This window comes from Nycticebus coucang, chromosome 21 (genome assembly GCF_027406575.1).
Source record: "Nycticebus coucang isolate mNycCou1 chromosome 21, mNycCou1.pri, whole genome shotgun sequence".
Lineage (NCBI taxonomy): Eukaryota > Metazoa > Chordata > Mammalia > Primates > Lorisidae > Nycticebus > Nycticebus coucang.
In genome coordinates, this window is record NC_069800.1 from 11,914,480 (window position 1) to 11,939,054 (window position 24,575).

The 24,575-nt window shown below is 47.6% G+C and overlaps 1 protein-coding gene across 5 annotated transcripts in view; it reads left to right on the plus strand.

Moving 5' to 3' along the window:
- FOXA2 (forkhead box A2) overlaps positions 1-23,798 on the plus strand; it is a 49,182-nt gene extending 25,384 nt beyond the window's left edge. The window contains exons 2-5 of one of the 5 annotated variants that reach the window (XR_008376468.1): positions 9,853-9,989; positions 10,493-18,035; positions 21,085-21,179; positions 21,562-23,798. The gene's annotated coding sequence lies outside the window, so the exon portion shown is untranslated. The remainder of the gene's footprint in view (positions 1-9,852; positions 9,990-10,492; positions 18,036-21,084; positions 21,180-21,561) is intronic. The other 4 variants (XR_008376469.1, XR_008376470.1, XR_008376472.1 and 1 more) reach the window with 4 other exon arrangements.
- Positions 23,799-24,575: the final 777 nt, after the last annotated feature.

The window sequence follows — 24,575 nt, forward strand, 5'->3', positions numbered from 1 at the left end:
AGTACAAATCTTAAAACTTTGTACTTAATACAGAATAATTTAGAATATGTAATAAAGAGGGCAGTGCCTGTGGCTCGAGGAGTAGGGCGCCAGTCCCATATGCCGGAGGTGGCGGGTTCAAACCCAGCCCTGGCCAAAAAACCACACACACACACACACACACACACACACACACACACACACACACACAAAGAATATGTAATAAAGGAACAAACACATTTTTTTTTCCTGATTAGACTAAACGTATCCCATCTCCATGAGACCTGAGGCCAAAACAGAAATTGTAGTCTGCCTGGGTACATGTGTTTCTTTTTTCTCTCTAAACTTTTGGCATAAAGAAAAACTTGCCCAGGGGTGGCGCCTGTGGCTCAAAGGAGTAGGGCGCTGGCCCCAAATGCCAGAGGTGGTGGGTTCAAACTCAGCCCCTGCCAAAAACTGCAAAAAAAAAAAAAAAACTTGCCCAGGAAAATGTTTCTCGTGTGGCATTTTAAGATTCATTTTGAAAGTCATGTTGAATTATTGTGGATAACTCAGAAAATCGGCTGGGCTGTTCCTTCCATGAAATGAATATCCTCTCCTTAATATCCTTAATATCAGGGATTTCCACAAGAGGAGAAATAGATTTTTTTTTTTTTTAACATTTCCAGTTTCTGAAAAGGATATGCACGTGACAGATATCCATACAGAGCTGCATGTGTTGGGAGCCTACCGAGGGAGGAGCAGCACAAATGCACAAATGAATCTGGGTTAAATGGCTGTGGTCAAATGCACCCCGCAAGTGATACTCATCTTATATGTGAGAGGCCTGGACATCACACCAGCTGCCGTGGAGTTTGATTAATGAGGCATTAAGGAGATGGAGGGACACTTACAGCTAGTTACTTACGGTGCTAATTTCAAAACACTTTGCAATAGACAAAGAGCCTCTGCTCATAATGCAAAGCAATTTGTGGTGTGTTCCCACCGAATGCATTTAGCGAAGCAAATAAAGTTATGCAGAATTTAAATTAAGGTTGACACTAATGTAAACAGAGCCCAAGAACCACTGTCCAATAATTTCATGAGGACACAGGTTTTAATCAAGCCTCTTCCACTAAAATAGCAATTTAAATCCCCATCGTTTAAACTGGATAAAATGCTTAAGCTGTGAAGGTTGGGGGAAAAAATAGAAATTTACTTGAAGAGAAACATGAAACACAGTATCTTGGGGGGAAACCTTCACTGTGCTTTGACCCCGCCTGGAGATACATGTCGATTTAAATATCAGGTTGATTTCAAGCCCAGATTCCAGATATTCGAAGGCATTTCTCATCTATCTTTCTCTTTGTTGTAAAGTTATGGTTGACACATCCTGGTAGCATTGACCTCAGAACAAAATTGTGCCTGGTAATGAGAAAGTGTAAACTCTGTTAGTTCAGAAGCCCTGGAAGCACAGACATCACCAACCCCCCCCCCCCCCAGTAACTGATTTCTATTTGAAGTGAAACATTCCTTTTTCTTTTCTTAATTTTTATGAAAAATTCCAAATTGAGTAAGAGAGAGGGGAGGGGGTATAGGGTTCACTTTTTCAGGGGGCACCCATACCCAGTCACTGGGCTCTGTTTATTTCCCTTACTCCAACCCATTTGGGGAGCAGTGGGGGGTGAGCCCACACATTAACGTGAATTAAAATGTGGGCAGTCTAGTTTCCAGGGCCAGGGAGGCCTTATATAGGGGAAACAAAACTAAACTAAATAGCAATTTATTCTGTCACTGCTCTTGGAAGGAAGTTTTGCTGGCACTACCCAGCGCCTCTGGGCTTCACTCTTGGCAAAGCAGCAGGAAGGTCAGGGAAATCGATCCTGAATTTTCTTGATTGGAACTCCGGCATGAATTGCATAGATGATGTATCTTCAGGGGACAGGAATTTGTACGATGAGATGTGTTTTTCCGACCTATTCTGAAGAAAGGGCCAAAATATTGTTGGGGGGGAAATGTTATAGGTAAAGTGCTCTTTAAAGGCTCCTTGTAGTCATACTGAGGCCTCAGCCGCCCTCACAGACTTAGAGTCAAGAGTGAAAGGGAAGTGGGAAATGGGAGGCTTTGCCATTTTGGGGGTGGAGGGAGTGCCCCACAGAATGAGCATTGCTCATGAGCCAGGCACCCTGGTGTGATCAGGAAGAAAGTCTCCAACATGAAGACACTGATCCCAAGGAGGTGAAATGACATTCCTGAGTCCACCCGGGCTGCACAGGGACCACCAGGTGGTTCCAATCAGGTGTGTCCTGCCCTCTTCTCCATGTGACTCTGCCCCTCAAGGGCATTTCCTCTGGGGAAAGACACATCTCTTCTCCCCAGCATCAACACTGCTTTGGGAAGACTCTACTTCTGGCATATTACCTGAAAGACACTCATATTTTAAACTCCCATCTTGCAAATACGTGGGACTTTATCCCTCTGAGGTTAAAGGAATTAATTGAAAGACATCTATGTTCATTACGGCTGCCAAGGACAGAAATCTCGAAACGAGTCTTCAAGTCTAAAAAAGACACATCTTTGCATGTGACTTCCGAATGTTTTTGGCTTTACAGAGAGAGGAGAAGGGAGATGGGACGCCTTTGAAGCCCTATTTGGGGGTGCTTGGAGAGACAGCCAGGTGTGTGCCCTGCCTGCTGGACAGAGCAGCAAAAAGTGTGGATGGTGGGAGGGCCGGAAAGGGCTGGTGGGAGGAGAGAAGTGTGCAGGCCAAACTGGAGCAGCAGAACATCTTCCAGAGGACAGGTGTGTGTATTTTTAAGAAAGGAAGGCAATTTGGGGGCCCCTCAGGTCTGGGCTCCTCTTGGTTGCCCTTGGGTCCTGCTGTGAAGGTAGAGATCAGTCCTCCCCAAAGCACCTGGCTTTGGCGTAGGGTTGTGATTTCTGCCCTTGATAGACACCGCCTTCCTGGCCTGTGTGTGTACAGGCCAGAGTGTGGCAAAGCCACTGCTCAGGGTAAGTTCTGGACCCCAGGTGGGGCACAGGCTTCCTATCTCCTGTGCTGCCCTGGGGACAGAGCCAGAAGGCATTCCACCACTCAGCCCCTCACAGCGAGCCGGCTGGCAGGAGGCTCTGCTGCTCATAGCAGTGACCAGCTGGCATATCCCCCAAAGTTAAGTTCCCCTTAACTTCCCCAGCACCTCATTCCTGCTACCCAGACCATCGGCCTAGGAATCCACACACACACCCCTTCACCTTCGAGAACCGTCCTGTGGGCATCCGGGTGAGGTCCCAGCACTGCCCTATCAGTCCACATCTGCACAGTCGACCAGGAGCGCTATCCAGTGAGTCCCTTCGTGGTTCCAAGATCTCTCCCAGGTACTTACGGAAGCTTCTAACTCGTCCTTACCACACAGCCCTGACTCAGGTAGCTGCAATTTCATCCTCGCCGCCCCAGATGTGGATGAGAGGCTTGGAAACTCCAGATCATCATTTTTGGCCTCAGTTGCACATGCTGTCTCTTTCTCTCCATCAGAGGATAAAAAAAAAACAATTCCACAGGCCACTGTGAAAATTTCTCTTCACAGAGCGCTGTGGAGAGGACTGGCGCTGGGACGGGGTTTGGCCCTTACAGAGCGAGGCCACCTGACGCCGAGTCCTCCGGAGCCTGCTCCTCCTGCCCTACCTCTTGATTCAAAATCTCAGTGCAAATCCCACACCATCACAGTCTCTCTGGGTCTCGGTTTTACGATTATCTTGAGAATCTGTGTCAAGCGAGGTTCAAGAACTCCGTGCGGAGGAGGTGTGGGTGCTGCCCTGCTCCCTGCCCTTGGCCAGCTCCATCACCCTCTTTCCTCCCTTCTGCTCTCTGCACCACAAACACCACCTTGTCTGAACTCCTGCTTTCTAGCAAGAACCAAGACTTTTGCCTTTTTATTTTGGGGCCCGAGACCTGCACTGATTTTCTTTTAAACATGGGAGAGATGACTAACTTACTACCACCTTTAAGGGACTCTATATTCACAGGAATTATACATACTGACCCCCTTCCATGCCAGCCGCCGGCCAGGGAGGGGCCCCACGTGCCTCAGGGAAGGCTCTTTCCAGGGACAGGCCTCTGCCTTGGCTACTCTGATGCAGATCTAACTCATCATGGCTGTGGCGTCCCTTGTCACGTGCCAGCACTGGTGATTGGCACTCTTCTTAGGAAGACAGCTGGCAATGGTGAGACCCTTGCCCTGCTGAAATATGGGCAGGAACAGATTGGCAGATGTTTGCAAGGTGAGGGAGTCTGGGCCTGTCCACTGATAACTGGGTTTAGTGTCGAGGCCTCAGGAAATTCTCCACTGAAATCCTAAACTGAAATGCTGAGATTTAGACCATTTGTTCTCCTGTGTTTCTAATAAGCATTTTGGGGGCTAGCTCCAAGACCGGGTCATTTCTTACGAATCCGTTTTTAGGTTTCCCTATCTATTTTCTCCTTGCCTTCCTCCCACCTCCTGGGCCGGAAGTGGGGATTCTGGGTGAGCCCTCTGCCCCTGGGTCAGGCCTCTAGCTCCCAGGCCCCAGTCCTGCTGAGTGCTGAACCATCATTTCCATAGAATCCTCTGTGTTGGGAGAATTCACTCTGTTGCCCAGGCTGGAGTACAGTGGTGTGATCACAGCTCACTGTAGCCTCAAAGTCATGAGCTTGAAAGATTCTCCTATGGTGCATCTTACAAGGGTACATGTGAAATTTACTAGGTGTAGAATATAAATGTCTTAACACAATAACTAAGAAAATGCCGAGAAGGCTATGTTAACCAGTGTGATGAAAACATTTCAAATTGTATATAAAACCAGCACATTATGTCCCATGATTGCATTAATGTACACAGCTATGATTTAATAAAAAACAAAAAAAAAATAAAAAATTCTCCTATTTTAGCCTCTAGAGTAGCTGAAACTACAGGTTTGCATCACCCATGCCCAACTATTTTTTTTAATTTCACATTTTTAGAACTGAGATCTCGTTGTGTTACCCAGGCTGGTTTTAAACTCCTTGCTTCAAGCAACCCTCCCACCTCAGACTTTCAAGTTTCTGGGATAATAGGTGTGAGCCATTGCACCTGGTTTATTTTTTCTGATAAATAGATTACTATTTCATTCTTTTAAAATGCTGTTTGGACCGGGTATGGTGGCTCACGCCTGTAATCTTAGCACTCTGGGAGGCTGAGGCGGGAGGATTGCCTGAGCTTACAGGTTCGAGATCAGCCTGAGCCAGAGCGAGACCCCCCATCTCTAAAAATAGCCTGGCATTGTGGCAGGCGCCTGTAGTCCCAGCTACCTGGGAGGCTAAGATAAGTGATTGAACCCAAGAGTTTGGGGTTGCTGTGAGCGATGACACCATGGCACTCTACCTAAGGTGACAAAGTGAGATTCTGTCTCAAAAAAAAAAAAAAATGTTGGCTCAGCACCCATAGCTCAGTGAGTAGGGCACCAGCCACATATACCACAGCTGGTGGGTTCGAGCCTGGCACAGGCCTGCTAAACAACAATGACAATTCCAACCAAAAAATAGCCAGGCATTGTGGCGGGCACCTGTAGTCCCAGCTACTTGGGAGGCAAGAGAATCATTTAAGCCCAAGAGTTTGAGGCTGCTGTGAACTGTGACCCTATAGCACTCTACCCAGGGTGACAGCTTGAGACTCTGTCTCAAAAAAAAAAAAAAAATGCTGTTTGGCCCATGACGCTATTTTACTACTTGTTACTTATGACCGGTGTTCTCAGAAATGTTTAGAGATGAGGGGGAGGATTCTGATGGATTAGGGAGATTTCTGAGGTTATCTGGGCATACCAGTTGTCCACGAGGTCAGAGAGATGCCAGGTGCCGCGACCCTTGGCTTAAACCAACAGGACATTTTTCATTTTCTTATGAAATTTCCAATTCACATTCTTTCCTTACTTGAGAGTCAGTTGTCAGGGTACTGGTGATACCTAAACTCTCTCTTTCTTTAATTATTTACCAAATCCTTTTAATTTTTCTTTCATAATGTCACATTTATCGCTACTTTTCCATTCTCTCTGCCAGCACCTTAGTGCAGGCCCTTTTTAACAAGAAAAATCTCTAGAGCAGTTGCAGAGCCCAGGTTTCAAGCACCTGCTGGACTGAGGGGCAGGCCCGAGGGCAGAGCCCCTAGGGACCTGCTGGAGGCTGTCTACAGGGACTTGATGTCAGGGTCACGGAGAGGTTAGGGAAAGTGGGGGCTCAGGGGTGACAGGTGTAAAGCAGAGAATCACGAGTCCAGCTGCACTTTCCAAATGCTTCTGTCCGGAGTGCAGATGAAGGGAGCAGACGCACAGCAGAGTCTCATGCAGCACCTTCCAAGGGGTCCCCAGAACTGCCTTCGGTTCTGGGTCCTGGGTCCCTCCCAGAGAGGCCCGTGAGAGGCCATTGGAAGTCTCTGCTTATAGCTACAGGACTGAGGACTAGGCCCAAGAGCAGCAGGTGACCTTACCTCTAGCAGGGCCACAGATCATCCTGTGTCTTGTTTCCCCTCCACTTATGGAACCTTCCATCTCACACCTGCTTGTCATTTCCTGTGCTCTTGCTGGGAGATCTTGCCTCAGCTCTTCCTTTGGTCAAAGACCAAGGCTGCCATGGGCTGTGGGAGTGTCTGGAAGCTCCATGCACCCATGTAGTTCAGCAAATACGTTCTCCTAGTTATTATTTATCATTTATTTGTATTCTGTCCCAGCCACACCCATTATCTTCTTATGAAGATTGTCCTTAAGAAAGCTGCAAGTTTGGAGGCAGTGCCTGGAAACTGATTCTCCAGATCCTGACTGCAGAGCAGGGGGACAGGTGTGAGGTTTGCGTGTCTGTTGTCCACACGAATGTTCTTCAGGTTCCCAGGGATCCTGTGGGCCCCCAAGGCTGCTGAAAGCTCAGCACGTCCTCCTTCCACTCACCTCACCCCTCCCGTATGCGATTGTTCCCCAATGCACGCCTGAGTGACACGTTCCTTCTGTATTTCCAGTCACTAGGAGGGAATCTTTCGGGGAGCCAGTGTTCTCTGTCGGTCCACTGCGGCGCACCCTGCCTGCCACCCGGCAGGCACTTGTTGAGTATTTGTTGAATATAGGAGTGAATGGAACTCCTGCATTTTGATTTTGTCATTTTTTTGTCCACTGGTGGGTAACAGGGAGGTTCACCTGGGCCAGGGCTGAATCTTAGGGAGATGGTGGCATCTCAGCTGGGGTTGACACTGTCAAAGGGTCACCCACCAGCTGGAACCACTCCCCTCCTGTTCACATACATCCAGCGGCTTGCAAAGTGTCCTTGCTATCAGAGTCCTTTGGCTCTAAGAGTGCCCATGCTATTCACGTGAATCCTACTCAATCCAAACAAAAGCACAGCACCTGTTAATGCCTGAAGTAGGTCAGCAGCGCTCAGATCACTGCCCAAAGACTCATGGCTCAGTGGGACAAACCTCGATTCTGACCTAAGTCAGGTTGCCGTGCTAATCGCTGTGGGCCCCAGCCCCACAGGCACCTGCTGCTTTAGCCCAGTGAATGGGGACTTAAAGACAAGAACACATGTCCTCAGCCAGCCTGGGACTGGGGGAGGTCTTAGTGCAGACCTCCAGGATGCCACCTGGGGGTGATGCGGAGGAGGTGGGCGGGGGCGTCTGTGTTTCCAAGTTGGGATGAATAATGAGTTTCAGCCATAATAAATTGCTGCTATTTTACATTTTTTTTTTTTTTTGAGACAGTGTCTCACTCTGTCACCCTGGGTAGAGTGCCGTGGCGTCAAAGCTCACAGCAACCTCAAACTCTTAGGCTCGAGTGATCCTCTTGCCTTAGCCTCCCAAATAGCTGGGACCCTTGGCACCCGTGACAAAGCCTGGCTAGTTTTTCTATTTTTTATAGAGATGAGGTCTCTCTCTTGCTCAGGCTGGTATTTCACAGATTTTTGACTTACTGCTATGGTGTTGCGCTCCACTTAATAGCAATAACAAAACTTCCAAAAGAACTTTCACAAGATATTCTGATTGTAAGTTTTTCTTACCTCCCGAACTCCTAGTTGTCTCACAGGGGAGGTGCCAGAAGAAGGAGCAAAGTGCCCTGGAAGGGTCAGCGTGTGAGTTGAATGTTTAAACTGTTATGTAGTCAGGGTGGTTTTGAAGGATGAGCAGGAGTTTTCTAGGCAAAGGAGAGGAGAGGAAGGATGTCCCAGACAGAGGACTGTGCCGCCTCTTACCCCTGAGTTACGTTTGTTACTTGTGCTGATGACTCGGGGATCCTCTTACGGAACCCAGTGGGAGGGAGACGATGCTTTTTCTGTTTTGCTTCCTGCTCTGCCCACATGGTCAAGATAGTGCCTGCCATGGTGTAGTCCGTTTATAAACAAATACTTATGAGTGCCGAATAAGCAGCATTGTCCAGGCTCAGCCTGCTGCTGCTGCCACCTCTGTTTCCACTCCCAGTCCCTCAGGTGAGGTTCCATTACTGACGTTAGTGCAGGAGCCTGCCGTGTCCCCATACAGGGTCGGTGGGGTGTCCATGCTCCCCGCATTTGTTCCAGCACAGCCGCAGGCTGATATGCTCAGTAGGAAGGCCTTTCAAAATTTGTCACAGTATGATCGTGCTACTAATCTTGGTGTAATCACAACTTACATCTTATCTCTGTGAGTTTCATGTTCCAGTAAAACAGAATTGTTTTCGGCTCTCAGAACATGCCATTTTCTCACCTATAAACCGTTTCTTCATCTGGTGCCCAGGCCGTGTGCTGTCCCCTGTCCCCTGCACATGTGCCTGCTGAGGTCAACCTCCTCCACCTTCAGCACCACAACCTCCAGGAATCTGTCTCCTAACACTAGATCTTTCTGATGATACTTCTTTTATTCTCTGGCCCCCACCCCTCCACCCCCCGTTTCTAGCCTGGAGGCTTGGATGGAGTAGGTTTTCTATGTGAAGGACTGAAATGACCACCAGTGATGTACCAAGTTCTCAGCTAGATGCAGGAGGTACTGCAAGGGAGACCTTTTGGGGATGAGATATGAAAAAACGGGGCGGCGCCTGTAGCTCAAAGGGTAAGGCGCCGGCCCCATATGCCGAAGGTGGCAGGTTCAAACCCAGCCCCGGCCAACTACCACGGAGATATGGAAAAAACACAAGGAATTATTTTGTACCTCAGAAGTGTCTGCACCTTGAGACAGCTGAGATGATGACAGTGATGCTCATACTTCCTGCAGATCTACTCAGCACCCCTCCTGTCCTGCTCTGTGCCCTGGGAGACTGAGCCCTGTGACAGTGTCAGCCAGGCTCCTGTGCTCCTCGGTTTCCTATTGGGTTCCATTAATGTCAATGGGGAGTCAGACAGTGAGCAGAGAGAGCGTTGAGGTGTTTATTTCCCCTGGTCTCTGTTTGCTGGGCCATCATTTGCCCTTGAGAGCTCGTGATAGCTTTCAGCAACCCTCTCCTATAAGCAGAGCTCCTGCTGAATTCTAGCAGCCCTTCCCAGGTTGCTGTTCTGCCTGGGGTGGTCACAGCTCCCTTCTGTTGCCAGCCCCAAGGTGTGTTGCTAATAGGTCCCCTTAATCCTTCCCTAACCACCTCTTGAAAACACTCAGATGCTTCCCCCTTGTCTGTGAACCATCTGCATTTCTTGCTGAGACCCTGACAGGCACAATGAGTGCCGATGATGACAGTGGTGACAGGGGTTGTGGAGATGTTTGTACCAGCTGGGAGTCTGCGTATCCTAGGGAGGGAGCAGCTCCCTGTAGGAAAGCTGGAGAACTGGGCAGAGGGAAGCAAGACGCTTGCTGGAGTCATCCACTGTTGCATGAGAAGCCACCCCAAAGCTTAGTGGCTTACAACAACAATACTGATTTATTATTTCTTATTCTTGTGCAGGTCAGGAATTCACCAGGCACAGCAGGATGGCTGGTTTCTGCTCCGTGAGTCCAGGGCCTCCTCTGGAAGGCTGGGGCTCATTTACTTATGTGTCTTCAACGTCTATCACATGATCTTGGCTGTTGGCTGGGTCCATGGTGAGTGTTCAGAGAAGAGGAAAGCTACATGGCCCTTCGTAGCCCAGCCTTAGAAATGGCAGTGTCCCTCCCTCCGTGTACTGTGCTTGAGGTGGTTGTAAAGGCTCACCCTGGTTCAAGGCTTCACCTTGAGAGGTGACTTCACCTCTTGAAGGAGTTGTTGTCACATGTGTGACACTCTATCTTCCCGAGCTACAGCAACTGTGTAGGATTCACAATGAGGATGACAGTGCCCCGAAGTCAGGGAGCCTGCACCTCTGTGCCACCCATCCCACACTGACCATTGTGAGTGGGAGAATGAGTCGTCCAGGGTGTCAATCCCCTGAGATTCGGCGTTCGTTAAGAGGATGAAATTGTGTCTGGAATATCTCTAGACTCAGTCTGGGCCACGTATCATCCTAGCTGAGCAGCGTGTCTCTTAGAACTAAAAATCTGCGCCCGGAGAAAGGCACAAGGGTCGATTTCTTCTTCTTCCTCCCGTTTGCCCTTCTCCCCTGCCACAGAATTTGCAAGCGGTAAACCAGCTACGGAAGGAGGAGGGACGTCTGCCGAGGAGGGCTTGGAAGAGGGGAAATGTTAACACGAACGTAGTGACTGGTCCTTATTTGAAGGGTCTTGGGGAAGATGGGGGTGTCTGTGTTAGAAATGATTGGCAGGTGAGTGTCTGCAGGGGCCTTACCTCACCCGGAAGATATTGTCTGAAAGAGAAAGTCACCCCAATGTCTGTCCCAATACAATCCTGGGAAAAACATCTGTCGTGTGATATTTAGAACTGACATTTTCATAAGGATCCGGTCTATAGAGGCTTGTGTAGGGCTCAGAGAATCACATTTCCCATCCCCCCCCCTTTATCTTCTGTAACTAGCAGTGTGTGCGGGGTTGAGTGTGTGCTTTCAGTGGCACACTGAGGACTACATTTTTAAAAGCTTTTTATTTGGAAATAATTTCAACAAGAGTAACTTCAATAATAACAGTTTCACCATAATAGTGGTAATGATGTCAACAAATACTATTTGTTTTCCAATTTGGAACTTTCACACATCATGACTTTTATCCCTAAATACTTCAGTATGTATTTCTTAAAAGTAGCAGTATTTTTACATAGCCATAGCATGGTGGTCAACTTTAGTAAATTATTATTGATGATATTTGGTTTCTAATCTACCACCATCATTTTGATCTTAGCAATAACTTGATTCAGAAAGGTATTATTTAGAATTTCCCCCCCCTCGGGCGGCGCCTGTGGCTCAGTAGGTAAGGCGCCGGCCCCATAGACCGAGGGTGGCGGGTTCAAACCCGGCCCTGGCCGAACTGCAACAAAAAAATAGCCGGGTGTTGTGGCGGGCACCTGTGGTCCCGGCTACTCGGGAGGCTGAGGCAAGAGAATCGCTTAAGCCCAGGAGTTGGAGGTTGCTGTGAGCTGTGTGATGCCATGGCACTCTACCGAGGGCCATAAAGTGAAACTCTGTCTCTACCAAAAAAAAAAAAAAAAAGAATTTCCCCCCCCTCAGTATACATTGTCCTATCTCAGTGGTGTCTTTAATCTGGAATATTTCTATAATCTTTCTTTGTATTTTATGATATTGGCAATTTTGAAGAAAATAGTCATTTTAAGATATCATTTCCTGGCTGCACATGGTGGCTCACAGCTGTAATCCTAGGACTCTGGGAGGTCGAGGCAGTGAATTGCTTTAGCTCAGAAGTTCTAGACCAGCCTGAGCAAGAGTGAGACCCTGTCTCTACAAAAAATAGAAAAACGAATCGGGCGTTGTGGCATGTGCCTCTGCGACTTGGGAGGCTGAGGTAAGAGGATCTCTTGACTCAACAGTTTGAGGTTGTTGTGAGCTGCGATCCTAAGGCACTCTACCCAGAGTGACACAGTGGAGCTCCATCTCAAAAAAAAAAAAAGCGCATTTCCTTATTCTCAGGTCTTTGGTGGTTTCGCTGTGATTGGATTTGGGGTGTAGATGCCCACAGGTGATGCCATATCCTTCCTGGGGCACCACTTAAGGGCACACCGTGCTCATTGGCCCTCCTTGGTGGTGTTGGTGTTAATCACAAGAGCAGTGACTTCAGGAAAACCCTTTCAAAAGTATAATTCCTGGAGACTCATTCTGCAGGTTCACATCTGTAGAGCCTCAAGGAGTGAAATATTGTTAGAGAATGCCCTTCTCCATGGAGCGAAGCTCTGCAGCTGTGTTCAGAGCTCAGCAAAGGCGCTTTTGAGCTGGACCTTCTGGGTATTGCTGGTCTTCCACTGCCAGGAGGGTGAGGAAATCAGGTCAGGATGCACAGCCAGGAGAAAGCTCACCGTGGCCGGGTTCTCAGACCCCTGGGGGGCTCTCCGTGTGACCTGAGCTTTGGCCCAGGGAAGCCCCATCTGTATCGTTCTCAGGCAGCCAGGGAATAGCCGGCTGGACTTCCCCTTGGATGGAGCCCTTGCTCTGTGCTGCTGGACCCGCCAAGTCTAATATCTTCCCATTCTGTCTGCGTGGAGAAATGGAAGGGTGCTCTCCAGGTACTGACCGGAAAGGGCTGGCTAACACGTCAGGTTAAAAACACTCTTCATAGACTGGACCTGCACAAGGCTACATCTGGAGCAGACCTGGAGCACCACGAAGGTGACTGGTGTGTCTCCGTGTTTCTGAGAGCCTTTCCAGCACCTTCCATCACAGGTGGTTGTGAGGCGGAAAGAGACGTCAGTACAGACCCAAGGGAGCACTCAGTGCTGGCTGCTCTTCTGTTTATCCACAGAACTCCAGCAGTCCAGGTAGTCTGTAGCAGAGAGTGAGGCTGGGAGTTGGAGAATCAGCCTCCAGGGCAGCAGGCCAGATGGTCAGTGGGCTGGGATTGCACCACAAGGAATGTGCCTATTATCTCTGAGCTAATGATTAGCCAAAGTAGGGTCCTAAGCAGGAAACACAGAACTTTAGAAAAAGTACCTGGGCACTGGGTAGGACAATAAATGACAGAGGATCTGCCTGGATACAGTTAGGAGATGTGCAAAATATCAAGGCAAGAGGTAGAGCCTGAGGGAACTGGGACAGTGACAGAGGGATTGAGAGTAGGGTTGAGGGGGAGACCATTGCAGAGGCAGGGGCAGGGCCTTGCTGGCTGTGACAGCTAAGCTGGAGGTAAGGTGCAGGTGGCTTCCATGTGTCTGATGTGGGCAAGACGGGAGAAGATGGAATGGAATGGGCTTGTAGGGAGAGAAAACAAGCCCACATTCACTGGAGGTGTCTGTGGGCCTTCCAAGGGGAGATGCCCCAAGGGCAGTCACTATTTAGGTCTAGAGCCTAAACAAAGGTCCCAGCTGGAGATGCCAAGATGGCAGATGTTGTCAAACTGGCAGACACGACCTTCAGTGGGGATGAGATTGCTCAGAGACAACCGGTTAAGAGGCAACAGGGGCCTGTGGTTTTTTTTTTTTTTTGTTGTTGTTGTTGTTGTCGTTTTTTTTCATTAAATCATAGCTGTGTACATTAATGTGATCATGGGGCACCATACCCTGGTTTCATATATCGTTTGACACATTTTCATCACACTGGTTAACATAGCCTTCCTGGCATTTTCTTAGTTATTGTGCTAATACATTTACATTCCACATTTACTAAGTTTCACATATACCCTTGTAAGATGCACCACAGGTGAGCAGGGGCCTGTGTTTATAGCTTCCTCTGCATGACTGAGCTGGGGCACCTTGTCTACCCACCCTCAGCCTCAGAGTGCGTGTCATCTGGAAGTAACACCGCTGTCCATGTGCCAGGGCACACAGCAGGTCCTCCGTGACCTTGACCACCACTTCAACAAAGACAAGCGTACAGAGCTGGGGGAAGGGGCCAGGAAGGAGCCACAGTGAGGGAGAAAGGGCTGAGGAGAGTGGCCACAGAGACATGGAGGAGGGTCTTCCAGAAAGGAGGGAAGGGAGAGAATCTTGAGGAGCTGGTGATGTAGAAGCCAAGACAGGAGACCTTTTGAAGGAGTTGGGGATGGTGTGCAATTTCAGAAGACTCAGGAAAAAGGGAGAGGGGTCCACAGGATAGGAAACCAAGAGGTCACCAGCATCTTTGGTGGGGCAGAGGCTGCCGGGGAGGAGAGAACCAGAGGAAGAGACTCAAGTGAATGCTTAGCAAAGAAAGAAAAGAAGGTATCTGTATTGAGAAATGTTTGAAGCTGTTGTATAGAGCAAACGAGTTATCTCACCCAATACAATGTGCCCAGGTGGGTATGTCGGCCTCATTTTACAGCTGACCAGATTGAGGTACCGAGAGGTTGACAGCCTACGTCAAGGTCACACAGCTGGAAAGAATGGCATTCAATCTTAGATGAACTTGGGCTTTACCTCTGAATCCAACAGGTGGAGGAAGAAGAGAGCAGATGTGTTCTTAAAATTAGAAAGAAGGCTGTGGCCATTATGGACACCTAATAATGAACTAGACCACATCCCAACGTAAGGAGGCCTCTGTCATGGGACTGTCCGGCCCAGTCTAGCCCTCAGGAGGCACAGCTGGTTTGTATTATATGTGTGTATGTATAGTGCCCCCAAAAGGCACGCACACTTTAAGAAAGGAAAAACTGTGGCTCAAAGGAGTAGGGCGCTGGCTCCATATGCCGGAGGTGGTGGGTTCAAACCCAGCCCTGGCCAAAAACTGCAAAAGAAAAAAAAAAAAGAAAGGAAAAACTGTATTACATTTATAATACTCGAGTCATATTTGATTTCTACAGTTATAAGAGATGCTCAGTGTGACTTGTACCCATCCTTTGTTATTAATATGTATGAAGCATTACAATTTTAATACAGTTTTTTCTTTTCTTAAAACATGTATACATTTTTCACACCTTCTGTATTTCTACTTGAGCATTTGTGCCCTCCTTGGAGCCTGAGTCTCTAGGAAGTTTACTAAGAGGTAAATGCCCTGACTCCCCACAGTCCTGGGATGGAGAGGGGGCTCCCTGATGGTGTGTGGGCAGCTGTGTTTAGTGGGGACTCCTCTACCAAGAGGCGAGTCAGGTATCTATATGCTCAGCCCCATCTCTGGTCTGAGTCTGGGTGAGTCTCTGAGCTCTCTGAGTCACGTGATGAGGCCACCGGACACCAGCAGGATGGGGGGAGGGAGGGTCACAGTCCGCGTTGGGAGTCCAGTTCAGGACAAGCCTCGGACTGGAGGCACGAACAGGGAATGGGCATCTGGCACACCAAGGGTCTATGGGTATCAGTTATATTTCTGAGCAGGTCCCCAGGTGGAGCAGAGGCACAGCACCTCAGGTGACCCCACATGACCTGTTCTGAGGCTTTGCTGCGTGGGGTAAGCTGACTTGTGGCTCAGACACCAAGGGCTGGACTGTGCTAGCAGGTCTCTCAGTGACTCTGAGAGAGTCAAAGGTCGGGTGTCCTGGGGGTGCTGGGAGGAAATGAAGCCTGAACCCTGCCCAGGGGACCGGGCAAGACAAGACGATGGTGCCTCTGAAAGTCCTCGCAGAAATGCTTCAGAGGGAAGGGTCAAAGCCAGGCACTCAGACTGTGGAATTTGGTGCTCAAAACAAACCAAAGAAACATGTGTGATGGTCTTGACTTCATATGGAATATTACTGAAACCCAGAGAGGTTGAGCATCTCATCTGGGACCCACAGCCAGGAAACTGGAATTCAGCTCAGACTCCCAGGGTTAGGAGAAGAGCAGGGAACTTCTGAGGTCATAACACTTCTTAAAATGTTCCTTTTCTTTCAGAGAGATACAAGCACCAGAGAAGAGGCTGATTTGAGACTGAGGGAGTCTTTTTTAGAGCTGGAGAAATATTTGGAGGAAAAGGAAGGTTTAGTTCACAGGGTTCCTTGACTCCAGATGCCAGTCCAGTAGTGCCACCGTCCCTCTGGGTGTGATTGGAGGCACTCTCAGAGGTCACAGCAAGGGGGGGTGGGTGTCATCATGGGAAGGCAGGATGGGGATGCTGATGTGTGTGCTCTGCATTCTTCCCAGTGAGCGCCATGGAGACCTCGTCCTGAGTGTTTTGGAGAGTGTGGTATGGCAGGCTCCTCACAGGAGCTGAATTCTGATTCTTCAGGATAGGAGGCCTCTCTGGTTGGCTTTCCAAGCATCAGGTTTGGAGAATGACCTAATCCCTGGAGAAGGCTCTGTGCTTCTCCCCTGGTGCCCTGGTCTTTGTTATTGGCAGAGCTAATTGGGCGCCGTGGTGAGTTAGCAGGCCCCAAACAGAAGGAGAACACCGGCTAAGCCTGGGTGGCTTCCTCCCTCTGGACCCTCTTCTTTCTGGAGCTGGGCCATCCAGGCTGTGGTCTTGAGTTCTCAGCCCCTCATGGGAGCTATTTCTTCTGTCACGTAGAATTCCGTCTCTTGCCAAAATCACCATCAGCTAAACCAACATCACTTTTTTCAGAACTGGGCTGGAGGGTGCTGTGACATCCTTATAGTCCCTGGGTTATTCCTGTGTCACCAGGACCCACTTATGAAAAGCTGACGTTTTTGTTTTTCTGGGCTGTCAACTGCCTGTCTCTATACGGGTGGAGAAACCAAGGCTCTTCCAGATGCCGTGTGATAACATTTTCTCACTGAATGTCCTTAAAATATCTTGGGGCAGAGCCCTGGCTTGTCAAGTTTGCAGGCATGGCAGCAGGTCCTGAGCTCTGTGCTGCACTTACATAAACCCTCGGTCAGTGACAAAGCCTGGTGTGGTCTCTGCAGATGGGGACACAGCTCCTTTCCTAGCTGGCCTCTGAAGGCTGCCCAGGCTCATTTATTGGAACTCTGGGTCATAGGAAAGGCTCTGAGAGATTTTGTAATTTAAGATTTCTTTACTTTGAGATTTAGAGAAGCCAAGAAATTCACCAGAACTCAGAAAGAGATAACTAAGACCCTAGGACTTGTGAGCAGGAACCTGGATAACCGGGGCCAGCTGCTGTTCACAGATGTGCGGCATGCAGGCCAGGACCTCTTGGCGAAGCTTCCAGGAGCAAATCCTTCTGTCATCCCCTTACGGGAGCTCTCACTCTCCCATCTGGAGCCTGCTATCCTAATTATTTCACATTGAGTGGCCAGAGACAATGCAATTCCAATCTTAGAAGGCCATAAATACTGGACAGGCTGAGGTGAAGCTGTGGGATCACACAGCCTGGGTTGTGTTTCCCCTTTTTACTATCCACTAGCTACAGGGCCATGGGTCCAGTCCGGTGACCTTATTGTGCCTCAGTTTCCTCATTCGAAAATGGGAGTAAAAGAGCCTAACTCACAGGTTCCTCTAGGGATTATATGAGTTAATATGTCTAAAATGCTTGAAATAATGAACTATTGTATGTCTGCCTTAAAAAAATGGATGTCTTATGACATAGTATAATTCCAAGGATTGGTTCTTGGAGGTAAAAACTACAAGGAAAGGACCTTCTGGGATCCTGTAGTCACTCACCAAGTTCATCTCAAGGTGCTAGGCACCACCGTCCACCATGGTCACCTCTCCTGTTCTATAGCCACCCCGCTGGGTAGCTGTGTTGGCTCTTTAAGGTGATAACTGTCTAATGAATTTTAATAGGGATTTTTTAAAAGAGCATAAACAACCAACTATTATATAAGAACTTACGATGTAAACTGTTTCTTAGTATGTGACTTGGACTCTCTAAGATGGGCCCCAATTTTCTCCACCTCCTGGTATCCATGACCTGGGGTGATACGGGAAGATGAGGGAATACCTCTTCCATGATTAGATCACAAACAACTTCAGTCTTGCTTGCTTTGATGACGCAAGCTGCCGTGTTGGGGAAGTCCGCCCGAGAGGACCACTGGCAGCCTCCAGTTAGCAGCCAGCGAGGGCCTGGAGAACCCGGGTCCTGCCAACAGCTCCCTTGGTGCACCTGGACGCATCTTACAGAGGAGACCCCGGCCCACATCTCAACTGCAGCTTAGGAGAGACCACAAAGCAGAGAGTCCAGATCAGCCAGGCCTGGCGTCCTCCCAAAAGAAACTCTCGGATGATAGACCCTTGTTACTGCAGCCACTGAGACCACTGAGATTTGGAGCAATGTGTTAACACCACAGAGGTAATTAGCAGCGTGCACTAGAGCAGTGATTTTCAACCAGTGTGCCATGAAAATTCCTAAAGATCATTAATTAAATTATTTTTGAAAGAAGTTCAAAGCATAGCAAGTATATTCTTTGTTTACTCTCTTTTTGGTTCAATATAATTTAAGTGTGCCCCGGGGAGTTTAACTATAGGTGTAAGTATGCTGGGAGATTAAAAAAAAAAAAAGGTTGAAAAACAGTGCTCTGGGTCAACTGATTTCATGCTTCATCATTTCTCAGAAAGGTTAAGTAACTCCGCCGGGTCACACAGGCAGGGAGTCAGAGGTGAGATATGTGGACCCCCATTAGAGGTGCTTCTCAGATGAGGATGCAGAATAGAGGGTCCCCGGCAGCACCCTAAGACTTCTCTTCTGCTTTAGATTTCTAGAATGATTTCCCTGCTTCCCTTGTCTGATGTGAGGAAGAAATTAATTCTTGCTGACTATCAACTTTTTGCCAGGAACTTTGCATGTATTATGACATCCAATTTTCCCAAGATAAGGGGGGCATCATTCTACCCAACATGCTGTCTTTTCCAAACTGGGTTTTGCAGACACTGATCCCTCAAGGTGCTCTGTAAAAAATACTCACTTGCTCAGCATGTTTGGGAAACTCTGCACTGTAGGGAATTCACTGCACATGGGGTCCATTCGAAGCTCGGAGAAGCTGCAGGAAAGGACTCCGTGTGTTGTGACATCACACCTTCTAATTCCTCTAGACCACAAAAACCTCCACTCACCTAAAAACAGCTCACATTCCAAGGAATAGGCCACAAAATAGACTTTGGAAATGCTGGCCTATAGGAAATTTTCACTGTTCCTAGTTATATATTTTTTCAACCAAACCTCAAAACTTTGTAATGACTGAGTAACAGTTTCTGCTTTATAGATAAGAAAACTAAGAGTCAGGGAGTTGGGAAATCATTGTGGCATGAAGTTCCCTGTGGTCATTCTCCCCTTGTCTTTTTTTCCCTCTCTCCCTTTCGCCTTCCTTCCTTTCTTTCCTCTTTCCCTTTCCATGAGTTCTCTCTCTCTCTCTCTCTCCTTTTCTCTCTCTCTCCTGTGGTCCTAGAAGAAAATTTTAACCCCTTTAAAGAAGATTTTTTCCTGTCACCTTGCTCTGCTGCCTTGCTCTTTCCCTACTTTTAGGACGGCTCCTCCCCTCATTCTCCTAGCTGAACGTTCCTCCTCTGTCCTGTCCTCACAGGTCAGCAGGTCTGTCATCTGCTTGCTCTGCCCACTCTGGCACGTCCCTTGTAGAGCTTCGGCTCGCCCCTAAGCAGTGGGGGCCTCCGTGTTCAGCCCTCCTCCCAGACCCTCCCTTGGCTCCAGGTCCTTCACGGCTTCTTACCAGGCGTCCCTGCTTGGACACAGTTCCAACGACTCTTGTTCAAGTTCCGCCTGCCACCTCCTCCCACCCCCCAGGAGGTCTGCTGTGCACCCGTGCTGAGCTGGGTGATTTCTAGGGCAGGAATCTGGTGATGTGCTGCCTGCTTTCCTCTTAAGCAGTGTGAAGCAGGTTTTGTTGTTTTTGTCGTTGTTTGTTTTGTTTTGCAATAGAGACTCACTCTTTCACCCAGGTTAGGACGCCATGGTGTCATCCTAGCTCACGGCAGCTTCAAACTTCTAGGCTCAGGAGATTCTCCTGTCTCAGCCTCCTGAGTACCCGGGACTACGGCTAGTTTTCTATTTTTAGCAGAGATGGGGTCTCACTCTTGTTCAGGCTGGTCTCGAAGTCCTGAGCTCAAGTATCCTCCTGCCTCGGCCTCCCAGAGTGGTAGGATTACAGACAGAGACACTGTGCCAGCCTATAAGTCACATTTTAATAATCTGGCATCAGGAGGTCTCAGAAGCAGCTCCTCTGCCTGCGGCCACTGCCCTGGTCCCCAGTGGAGCCTGACCAGCTGCTGCTCTGCCTCCTGTGGGCGCTGCCCACCCATCACCCGACCAGCCCATCCTCCCAAGTCTCTCTTGCTCAGGGATCTTTGCTTCCTTTGGGCGCTCCCATCACCTCCGAGTCAAGTCCCGGTCCTTCCAGGTGGAGTGTGAGGAGGTTCTTTCCCAATCTTACCTCCGCTTCCTCCCGCTTCACCTCCCAGCCCTTCCTGCTGGTCTCCCAGCCGTGAGCTTTTCCACTCTGCTTACACCCCTTGCCTCAGTGTACATGCTCCTTATATTTTTTTTCACTCACAGACAATTCATTCTTCAAAATTGTGCTTGGCAAGTGATTAAATGGTGACAGAACAGGCAGCCTTGTGTGCCTAGTGCCATCTTGGGGAACGATTGCAGTAAGTATCTAACATTTTAAAAAAATGTTCCTTTGAGGCAGGTAGATGGCTTGAGCTCAGGAGTTTCAGAATAGCCTGAGCAAGAGTGAAACCCCATCTCTACTAAAAATAGAAAAACTAGCTGGGCTTCAGTGCCTGTAGTCCCAGCTACACGGGGAGGCTGAGGCAGGAGGATCGCTTGAGCCCAGGAGTTTGAGGTTGGTGTGAGCTATGACACCACGACACTTTATCAAGGGAGACAGAAAATAAATAAGTAAAAAATTAAAAATGTTCCTACACAGGTCACTATGAAAGTTTTGAGACAGGCTATGTCCATTATTTCACTTCTGAGAAACATCGTTGTCAGGGTCCCTTTCTGACTCACCCATGCAGCTTTCAATTTGCTGGTGTGGCCTGTCGCTGGGAGGGCTGCATTTGTTTCCAGCTGTGCAGATTTCACGTTTCTTGATTTTTTGTACCTGAAAACTCTCGTAATGACTTATGATTCTGTCTCTGCAAATTCATCCTGAGAAGTCAGGCTTGAGAAGTAATTGAATACACGAAACATTCTTTAGGTCCAGAAATGTCAATTGCAGCGTTATTTATAACGAAACATGTTGTCAAAAGTAGGATGACAACCAAGTTGGTGATTCAATATCCACTGGAACGTGGTCAGTAGAAAATGACCTGGAAAGGTTGTGCCTGCTACAAAACTAAGTGACACAAACAAAAGGGAGAAAAATTATGATTTTCTTTTTCAGGGTAACAAAGAGATTTTATTTAGGAAGAACAAAGAGAAAATTCAGAGCACTCCCAGAGGAAGTTGGAAGAGAGTCCCTCTCATGAAGGAGCAGAGGTGAGAGATGGATTTGTTTTATTATTTCAATTGTTAAATATATGCAAAAACAGATAAAGGAAAAAACACCGTGCACGTCATGTGATTGGGACAGGGCTCCAGGACTGCAGGAAGAAGCGGTTCCTTTGATTAAGAGATGTTCTGTAGTGGGAGCGGGGTTAGGATCCTGGCAGAGCCAGACTGCCTGTCTTGTTTCCCTGTACCTCCGTTTCCTTATTTATAGAACTCACATGATAATACCCAAGTCAGAGAGTTTTAATTTAGAGTAGTGCCCGAAGAATAATGTTTGGCAAGTAGTAAACACCTAAGGAATGAGAATTATTGTCATTGCATATGTGAATTCCTCAAAATTCATGTGTGCCTGATTTTGCTGCCACCTTAGTTCCTTGTCCATAGAAGGACTGCAAGAAATACTGCCGGCGAATCATGGAGTTAAGCAGCCTGGAATGAATGTACGTTCTCCAGAAACCAAATGGATACCTAATACCTCTCCTTAGGAAGGTTGAGGCTTGAGTCAAGACCTTGAAAACTGGAGGCCACTGGAACCCAGCGGCAGGCAGAGGCAGAATTTTAGGTTTGCAGACTGGACCAAGTGCACAGCCCGCCACTGCCCTTGAGTTATGATCCCTCAGTCTTGCCCAGCTCCATCTGAGAAGCCAAGGACTTTGGCTGTGATCATCTGAGATGTGACCGTGACTCTTGCTGCCCCAGGAACAAAGGGCAATTATGGCTCTTTTGTGAAAGGTTGTTTAAGTGAAAGAAAACATGTTGGATCTATTAAGTACAGAGTATAAATGTCTTAACACAATAATTAAGTAAATGAGATGAGGTATATATTAACCAGTGTGATGTAAACGCTCCTCATTCTATGTGAAATCAGCACATTTTACCCCATAAATGCATGAATGTATACATGAGCTATGCATTTATGATTCAATTAAAAAAAAAAGATTGGGGGAGCCAGTCCCAGGCTCGATCTCTAAAATAAACGTCCTGCCTGTGTCTCAGTTTCCTCATCTGTAATATTCCACCTTCTGCTGGTAATTCTCCAACTCTTCCTGACCTAGTTCCACGGGATCATGGATCATTGAAAATACCTGGTTCCCCTCCCCACCTCCATCCCTCCATCCCATGACTCTGTGGCCTCCATTATACCCTTCATGCTCCGAGAAAACAGTCTCTGTGAAGCGAACTTCAAAGGTTGGCAGTTCAGGCTCCTTGCAGAGGTCCTGGAGGCAACAATGAGCTGGAAGCAGAGCTGGGTAGAGGCTGCCCAGAGGGCCCTCTTTAACCCGGCAACTATTGTGTTCAAAGTCATTGCTGCAGTCACAGTGTAACAATGCATTTGGCAACCCAACTGAGCTTGGCTTTCACACCAAGGTGGCCCTTGCCAGCAGTGCCAATGACACTAAATAGTAAAAGCTTTTTTTCTTCTCTTTATTAAAAAAATTTATAACCACATCAAAGGAAAAAATTGTATTGAATAAGAAAACATCTGCCTGTAATCCCAGCCCCCTCACCCATCACCCTGAATTGGGGACTTCTGGTGTTTCTGTTTTTCTTTTCATTTTTAAGACAGAGTCTCACTTGGTCACCCTGGGTAGAGTGCGGTGGCATCATAGCTCACAGCAACCTCATACTGTTGGGCTCAAGTGATTCTCTTGCCTTAACCTCCTGAGTAGCTGGGACTGTAGGCACCTGCCACAACACCTGGCTATTTTTTAGAGAGTGGGTCTCATTCTTGCTCAGGCTGGTCTTGAATTTGTGACTCAGGCAATCCACCCACCTTGTGCTGGGATTACAGGCCGGTGTTTTGTTCTGTTTTCTGGGTATGTGGTTGGCAATGCGACTGAGGCTTTATTTTGGAAAAAGCAATCAAATTGGTTTTTAGTTGGGGGCATATGTCCTTTCTACTAATATAGAAATGGTGGTTTCTCCAGAACAGCTCAGGGTTCTGTGTTTTACCAAACATTATAATAGGCTTGAGGTCTATCATCTTTTCACCTATTGTTGTACCAGGCCTAGAACTCTTCACGGCAATGTGCCGTAACCAGCTGGAACCTATTTCTGGTTCTGGGGGAGGGTTTGCTATTATAAACAACACGGCAGATGCATACCACTGGACTGTAACATATGTCACTGGGTCGACATTTTTGATATTTGATTATTTTTGCTTTACTTGGCATTTTGGTAATGTTACCTTTGTTTGTTTGTTTACTTATTTTAAAATTTATTTTCTAAAACAGAGATTCCTACTAAATCTATTTTCTCTAGACATATGTGAAGCTGCAGTTTTTAGTTTAGGTGAATTCTCTCCCCATACACCATATTTTAGTATGACCATTTTCAAACACACAAAACGTTTGGAAGAATTTCATAATGCACACTCATATGCTGAGTGTGAAGAAACCAAACCTTGAAACCATTCAGTAAGACCATTCAGTAATGTGATTTTTTTTTTTTTTTTTTTTTTGAAACAGAGTCTCAAGCTGTTGCCCTGAGTAGAGCGCCCTGGCATCACAGTTCACAGCAACCTTCAACTCTTGGGCTTAAGCGATTCTCTCTTTTTTTTTTTTTTTAATTGCTCTCTTCTTTTTTTTTTTTTTTTATTGTTGGGGATTCATTGAGGGTACAATAAGCCTGGTTACACTGATTGCAATTGTTAGGTAAAGTCCCTCTTGCAATCATGTCTTGCCCCCATAAAGTGTGACACACACCAAGGCCCCACCCCTCCCTCCGTCCCTCTTTCTGCTTCCCCCCATAACCTTAATTGTCATTAATTGTCCTCATATCAAAATTGAGTACATAGGATTCATGCTTCTCCATTCTTGTGATGCTTTACTAAGAATAATGTCTTCCACGTCCATCCAGGTTAATACGAAGGATGTAAAGTCTCCATTTTTTTTAATAGCTGAATAGTATTCCATGGTCTACATATACCACAGCTTGTTAATCCATTCCTGGGTTGGTGGGCATTTAGGCTGTTTCCACATTTTGGCGATTGTAAATTGAGCTGCAATAAACAGTCTAGTACAAGTGTCCTTATGATAAAAGGATTTTTTTCCTTCTGGGTAGATGCCCAGTAATGGGATTGCAGGATTGAATGGGAGGTCTAGGTTGAGTGCTTTGAGGTTTCTCCATACTTCCTTCCAGAAAGGTTGTACTAGTTTGCAGTCCCACCAGCAGTGTAAAAGTGTTCCCTTCTCTCCACATCCACGCCAGCATCTGCAGTTTTAATTTCCCATTGCTGCCTATTTCAATAATTAAGCGATTCTCTTGCCCCAAGTAGCTGGGATTACAGGTGCCTACCACCATGCCCGGCTATTTTTTGGTTGCAGTTGTCATTGTTGTTTGGCAGGCCCAGGCTGGATTTGAACCCACCAGCTTCAATGTATG